The sequence below is a fragment of the Diceros bicornis genome, chromosome 7 (assembly GCF_020826845.1).
Source record: "Diceros bicornis minor isolate mBicDic1 chromosome 7, mDicBic1.mat.cur, whole genome shotgun sequence".
NCBI lineage: Eukaryota > Metazoa > Chordata > Mammalia > Perissodactyla > Rhinocerotidae > Diceros > Diceros bicornis.
Window position 1 is genome coordinate 23,410,997 of NC_080746.1, and position 8,178 is coordinate 23,419,174.

Here is an 8,178-nt window from a genome sequence, read left to right on the forward strand (position 1 = left end):
CCTTGGGAGGTACTATTACTTTCGGGGAAGATGAGGAGAGCAGGCAAAAAAGAGTTCTTACATCCACCATGGGGGAGAGGAATGTCGAGAGAAGGCGGACTAAGTCAAAGTGGTCTATATTTGGGACAAGGAAGACTCAGAGTGCTTACGCCTGGAGTCCAAAGGCCGTTGTGAAAGCAGGGACATCAGGAGTGAAGCCCAGAACCTGAGGATGAGGGCAAAATAAGGCGAGGGTCAACCCAGTGAAGGCCAGTGTGGACAACACACCATTGTGAATGAGACCCCACTTTACCCTGGAATTCCCTGGAACTTAAATTACTTCCCAAGGGAAGGGGAAAGGGGAGGGAGGAAAACTTGAACCAATTCTTCACCCAGAAGAGACTTTGTTTTAATCCAGAAGGAAGTGAGTTTTACCTTGAATTGGCAAGACTGTTTCCTGCCACCAGAAGGATATGAGGGTCTGAGAACTAAGTTAAGTTATAGAGAAATAAAGTTTCATATCTGCACCCCTGAGTCTTATGAGAGTAAAATTACCCCAGGTGTAATCATAAGGTCTTTAGGGCAGGAGCCCTGTCTGTGTTGTTCACCCACTTCTATTCAGGGTGTAGTAGAGTGCCAAGCTCATAGTGGATGGTCAAGCGATAGTTTGTAGTGAATGAAAGAAAATGACCCAACTATGGTGGAGTGAGATTCATGTGACCTTAAATTCCCCAGTTTTCTGGCTCTATGTTTCTTCCTTCTCATATAGTGAAATCGAGGACAAATTAGCCATGTACTTAGAACACAGCAGCACTGGGAATAGACTTCTTCTTTTTCCTTTGCTTACCAACTGGTAAACAATAACTTCCTTAAACCTGCCTTTATAAATGGGGGATTATTTTATCTATTAAATTCATCCCTAGATGCCATATCATATAAAAAATGATTACTTCTGTATGACTCAATATTCTTAACTCTTTACACATTTTGTGGTCCCTGCAGTGTTCTCTAGGAGTTTAAAAAATTTACAAAACACGCTTAAAGTTCAGTACTCATTTCTTTATTTATTTGTTGGTTTTTTTCAAAAGCTGTGCCTAACATTCCCATGTCTCAGGATGAATTCCCACCAGCAACAAAGAGCTGTTTCTTTAAAAACTTAAGGATAATGGTGGATGGGAAGAAAACTTGCCCTAATTTGTAAGGGCTTATAAAGAATGCTGAGGACCTTCTGATGGCGCTTGAGGGAAGGAGCCTGTGTAGTACTTAAGAGAATAGCTTTGGACTCAGACTTTATCTCACATCCAGGCTCCACCACTTACCAGCCATGAGAACTTGGTCAAGTTGCATAAGGTCTCCAAGCTTCGGTTGAATCACCCCAGGGAAGCGTAGACTATTAAATGAGATACTATGAGCTCAGCACAGAACCTGGCACATATTAAGCACACAATTCATTTTAGCTATTTTATCATTGTCGTCTTTATTTTTATTCACTGACATTTTGAAACTGGAACAAAGCAGTGACATACTTCTTTTCTTGAAAACGGCACATCTGAGCCCAGCTATGGTGAGGTTCTTGAAGCATTTCCTTGTTCCAGGTGTTAGGTTTTCAGGAATCAAAGTCACAGGCCCAGGCACCTCTGTAAACACATGTGAAAAACATCAAGAGTGAAGTCATTTCCAGGGAGCACTATTTCTTTGATGGAAACGTAAAGGATACCTTAGGGTTTGGAAAAGAAGTTTAGGCTTCTCCTGGGGAATGAAAAAATTCACAGAAACAGCAAAACATGGGCTAAACTTGTGTTTCTTTTTGTAACTGCTATTTGAAATTCTCTAATGACCAGCTCTCTTGTGGGAGCAGGGGCTGTAAAGAAGAAATGGGCTCCTGACTTCCTCTCATAATCCAGTGAGGGCCTGTGGACTTTCAAAATCATTTGAGAGGGTACCAAAATTTAGGCCAGAACTTACTGGCTGACTGAAAAACCACTGGTGAATCTTCAGGCAAACAGAAGTTGATTTTGAACCCATTCAGAAGACATTTTTCATTTGATCCTCCTAAAACCTAAGTTATTTAAATATAATTCAATCGAAGTGAGGCAGCTGTCCCAAAAATCAGAAAAAATCTACTTGTTTCATGTTGGCTTAGTTGTTCTTCTGTTAAAGAAACAACCTCGAGGGTGTGGACACAGCATGCTAGGCTCACTTGCGGACTTTACACAGGGCAGCTGTTGCAGCCACGGCTTCCAGATGGCACTTTGGAGCAAAGACAGAGGCTTTGAACTAACTAATAAAACAAAGGATTGGAAGCAGGGGAGGGGATACTGCTGACTTCTTTGCAGCCTGCAACATGGAGGGATATGACCTCAGTAGTATCATGCTATTAAAATGAAGTTTCAGAAATAGCACTGGAAGCTGCATTGATTTGGATAAGGGAGGTGACCTTTAAGAAAAGGACGTGAATATCCCAATTAGATGCTCTTCTTCTGCACAATTACTGCTAAACCCCTATTAGATCTGAGTTCCCTGCATAACGAGAAACTGTTCCTGCAGCGGGCGGAGAACAGCCAAGGGGAAAACGTCCACCCTTAGGTGAACTTGAAGATTCTAGGTGACGGAGAGTGAGTCTAAGGCTAAGAAATGGGAAGACGGAATGGAGTTAATACGTAGTGGAAGGTATTATAGCTGTGGTGGGAACAGAAAAGGACAGCTTCATAGAGAGAATTGTGAGCAGTAACAGGGCCAAGAAAGAGCTTTCTTAGTCTACAGACAAGCCTGGAATATGCCCCCCATTTGTAAGTCTTTGCATAGCTCTTAAACACATTTAACCCCAACTCTACTGTCTAGAAATAGATTGCTGGAGGCCATTGTCTCTCCCAGCTGTTATTCCACCTGACTTGAAGTCTTTCATGAGTTGGGGAGCTCTTAGCACAATCATCTAGTGCTGTGGTCCTCACGATAGTGAGATTCTCAATGCACATTTAACCATTATTTACCCACCAAGTATTAGTTTGTTTGTTTATTTATTCATTTGTTCAGCAAATGCTTATTGAGTATGTGTTATGTGCCAGGTATTTTTCTAGGTTCCGAGATTATGGTGGGAAATAAAGCAGGCACTGCCCCTGGCTTTAAGGAGTTTATGTTCTGGAGGGAGAGACAATCAAAATACAAGTAAACAGACAAAGTATATACCAAGTGTGACACAGTTTATGAAGGAGACAAGGGGTTAAGATATAGAATAAGGGGAGGTAGTATTATCTTTGAAGTCTAGGGAAAGATTCTCTAAGGCTTAGGGAAGGAGTATAAAATGGTGCTGCCATTCTGGAAAGCAGACCAGCAGTATGCACCAAAATTGAATATGTGTATGCCTCTGATTCAGCAGTCTCACTCCTGGATACATATGCCAAAGATATTCTTGCTCAAGTCCATAAGAAAATGTGTTCTAGAATGTTTATTATGATAATGTTTGTGATAGGAGGGAGTTGGAGGGGTCCATCACTAGGGTGAATGATTGGTATGAATTACCATAGAACACTAAGAAGCAATGGGCAGAATGAACAGGAATGTGGATGGCTGTAAACACCGTAATGTTGAGTAAAAAAGGCAGAAAACAGAATGAGACTCAGAGAACAATGCCTTTTATGAACACTGAAAATACACACTAGAAACATCACAGCATCCTTAACAAGGATAAATTAGAGCCAATCTCAATCTCCTCTACCGGGAGAGAGGAATGAGAATAAGGACTAGGGAAGAAGAGGGAAATAAGTTTTAACAGAATGAGACAAGAGCCTTGAATGGTTTAGTCATGATGTGCTAGGAATTTAAGAGTACGATTGACTCAAATCTGTACCTAAGGTTACAAAAAAGCTAGAGTGAGAAAGAGCTGGCCAGGCTGAGTGCTGGGAGGAATGCTGCGGCAATGGGAGCAGCTCGTGGAAAAGCCTCAAGGTAGGAAAAGGGTTGGCCTGAAATATGGCCAGTGTGATTGTCTCATCAAGAGCAATGGGGAAAGGAATACCGGATGAAGTTGGAGAGAAAGGAAGGAGCTTGACTATGCAAGGCCTCAGTAGGCCATGGCAAGAGGTTCAGGTTTGATTGAAAGTGCAATGGGAGGCCACCAACAGGGGTGACATGCAAAGGGGTGACGTGCTTTAGTTGACATTTTTAGCAGATCATGTTGTCTGTGGGGGAAAGTACGGACAGGAGGAAGCAAGAGTAAAACCAGAGACACCATTGGAGAGGTGCTGCAGTAGCCCGGGTGGGAGATGCTGGTGACCTGGACCAAAGTAGCTGCAGACATGGAGGGAAGTGTTTGAACACACCTGTGCACAAACACACCCATGCTTCTGCACTAGGCAGACAAGAGGAGTCAAATCTTTACATGTCTCACATTCCTACTTTTCCACAATGGATATAATCCAGTGGTTCTTCTTTGTTGGGCTTCTGTTAGAGGAACATGAACGCCCAGGATGCCATGGGCTTCACTCTAGTCCCTCCCCCTACCTCAGGGGCCCTGTAGGTTGGTGTACTCATCGGTGTTTGCCTCCTAGTCCCAGACTTTTCCCAGCTATGAAAGAGTCACATAGGTCTCCCTGAGTATGTCCATGGTCAGGGGGCTAATGAGCTGGACTCTGGAGCCAGGTGGCCTGAATTTGATTCACAGCTCTGCCATTCACTTACTAGCTGTGTTACCTTGGACAGGTTCCTTTGTGTCTCTGTGCCTCAATTTCCTCATCTGGAAAATACAAATAATGATAGTACCTATTTCATAATTAGAATAGTGCCTAAGATCAAATACATGTTATATTAGAGTTTGCTATCATTATTATTACAATTATTCTTAGTGGAGGAAGCTGGTTGTTTTCCCCACTAATATGTCTAGTGATTACAGCTCCTCCAGCAGAATCTTTTCTGATAAGCATCAGCCAGGGATCCTGTTGCCCCGTCTCCACTCTGTACTCCACCTATACTTTGTTTTTTTTAGTGAGGAAGATGGCCCAGAGCTAACACTTGTTGCTAATCTTCCTCTTTTTGCTTGAGGAAGAGTGGACCTGAGCTAACATTCATGCCCATCTTCCTCTATCTTGTATGTGGGACGCTGCCACAGCATGGCTTGATGAGGGGTGTATGTCCGCGCCCAGGATCCGAACCTGCAAAACCCTGGCCACCGAAGCGGAGTGTGCAAAATTAACCACTATGCCACGGGGCCGACCCCTCCACCTATACTTTGAACAACCAAGTTGCTAAAACAAGAGTTAATTTTTTGATAAACTCCAAATTACCAGCATGGCCGAATGCTTCCCAAGGAAACAAAAAGTTCTCGTTGTAAACAAGGCTGAGAATTCTAAAACTCCTCTCAAGTTATAAGGAAAATGTCATCTGCCACTTCTTTTACGAGTGTATTTTTACACTTCTCATAAGAGGACTCAAGAAAAGTAGGCTTAACATAACGTAGAGTTATACATTCAGTGTTGCTGCTTCAGGTAACGCTGATATGTCTACACACACTTTCCATGATGTGGCCAATGTTTCAACCCACAGAGCAGCCTGCTTCACATTTACCAGGTGTGACAGCCAGGTATTACCTTTCTTTATCGCTGTCCCATCAATTTTCTGTCCAAACTCATGCTTCCTGACATATCTTTATGGGATTTTAGGTAATCTCCTTAAAGCATTCACAATAGGTTTGAATGACCAGGTTTGCCCCTCTCAGTTATTTGCATTTTAAAAGGAAGTTTTAATCTGAATAGACCTCTAAATTGTTAACTGAGACGAAATGCACTTTCCAAATGTCTCTTGGATAGCGCTAGCTAGGCTAAACCTTAGGTGCCCTCTGGCATTTTCACCAGTACCCCTGTCCTCCCTCTGGCCCCAGTACCCATGGTGTTCCTCATAGAGCTCATGACTAGGTGACACTTGCTGTGGCCGCTTCATATCCTCTCAGCCTACCTTCTTCTTTAGCCAGGAATGTAGCAGCCTGCTTCCCAAAGGTGTGCTCTGCCAGGGCCTCATCTTGGTTCTACATATACCTCTCACTTTCTGCCCAGGCTTCTCTGACTTGGGATACCTGTAGGTGCAGCCTGGAAGTGAATGTGCCTTAATACCCAGGCGCAAGCGCTGACCAATGGGGGTTGGAGCCAGTGGGTAAATGCTCCTCTGTCTTTCACACAGACAATTCTGAGGTACATTCTACCTGGTTCCCCGGAATCCTGGTGGTGTAGAGCCCCATGGTTCACAGTGGTGATCCAACTTGAAGAGAACTCACCCTTTTTTGTTTTTTTTTTTGTGAGGAGGACTAGCCCTGAGCTAACATCCAATGCCAATCCTCCCCTTTTTTCCTTGAGGAAGATCGGCCCTGGGCTAACATCTGTGCCCATCTTCAGTCTGCTTTATATGGGACGCTGCCACAGCATGGCTTGACAAGCGGTGCGTCGGTGTGCACCCGGGATCCGAACCTGCGAACTCCGGGCCGCCAAAGCGGAGCGCATACTTAACCACTGCACCACCAGGCAGGCCCAAGAACTCACCCTTGAATCAGCTTCCTCACCTCCTGTGTTTCTCTCTTCCTGGTTCCCCACTCCTGTTTCCTTGGATCATTTATCAAAATAGACTACCTGCTTTTGGGGAAACCCAGGTTAAAACAATGCCAAAGACCAATATGCCTTCACCTGGCCATTTACTTTTGTGCTGTTCAGGGGAGGATTAACATGTTTACAGATTTATACTATTTATAAAGCAGAAATTTGTCAGAATATTTGCAAATAATTAAGATAAATCCAATTGTTGAAATTTCATGCAATGAATATGTATTGCCTTTTATCTAGTGCCAGGTGCAGAGCTGAGCTTTGGGGAGACAATGGCTCCATCTCTCTGCCAACAACTGCTCTCCGAGAGAACACAGCAGTCCACCCTGGAAAGGAAAGGTAAACAGATTCCCCAGGGCAGCCAGCCACTCTAGGGTTAAGAGCGTGAATGGAGGAGTCAGGCTGCCTGAATTCACTTCCTCATCCATTACTTCTTAGCTGGGTAAATTATCTAATCTCACCAGGCCTCAGTTTCCTCCTCTGTGAACTGTAGAGACCCTCTTAGAGTGATTATGAAGACTAAATGAAAAAAAGCAATGATTTTATTATGCTGCCGGATCTGTAGCAGGTACACAGCCAGTTCTGCAGTAAGTCGTTGATTTCCACATGATGTGTTAGTGCTGTGAGGGTGTTGGCTTTAAATGAGAGGAGATGGAGAGGAGGGGCATGAAGAGGGTGCTACACCTCTGCCCCACCTGGGTCCAGTTTTAATATTAGTAACATAAAATGGAAAATTCAGCTAAGAAAATGTAACCACAACTAATTATTTTAACAGATGTTAAACTTTGGGCCACTTTTTTATTCAAGCAATTTATATCATGTTCTGTGTTCCTAAAGTATTGCATTATGTTTACACATTTAGATGATTTCTGTAGGATGACAAATGTGTTCTTAAATGTTGGAAATAATTTTAACTAAAAAATTTGCATTCTCATACATTTTGTACCACATTTTGACTAGTTTTGTTTTAACAACACCTCCCTGTCTTTAATTATCCTAGTCAGTCAAAAGTTCCTTGTACCTTCCATTTACAATGTGTGGCTAATTCTAGGGAGTCTCTGAAAAATTTCCTATCAGCCGTCTTGTTAGAGATGGCCAAGGGGAAAGAAGAAGCTCCTCAATTGAAGGATGACAAGGGATAGATGAGTTGTGGGAGAAAGGAGATATTGAATGGATTCAAGCAGTAGGGCTGATACGGGCTAGTATAATAGTACTGAGAAAAGAGACATCTATCTGTGCGCTAAAGAAGCCATCTTGGCTATGCCCTGACCCTTCTTCCATTTTCCTGGACACCCGCACCTGCCACCAGGTGCTTTGACATCTCCTTCTCACACTGAGCCTTAAGTTCTTCTCTGAAAGGTTTCACATTGCACCAGCAAAACTGGAGGGCAGACAATTTTCCTTTGCTTCTGCCCGCTCCCATTTCTGTACTCCTATCCAACCTACTATTCTTTCCCAGGCAACTGAGAAGATATTTTTGGCCAAGGAGGGCATTCTCAGCCCTCTGCCAGATGAACAGATGAGGGGTGGGCCAGAGGAATGGGTGGGTAGGTGGGGCTGGCATGAGGAGCATCCAGCAGTGTCTTGCTGAATTACAGGGAATTGGGAGTCTCTTGAA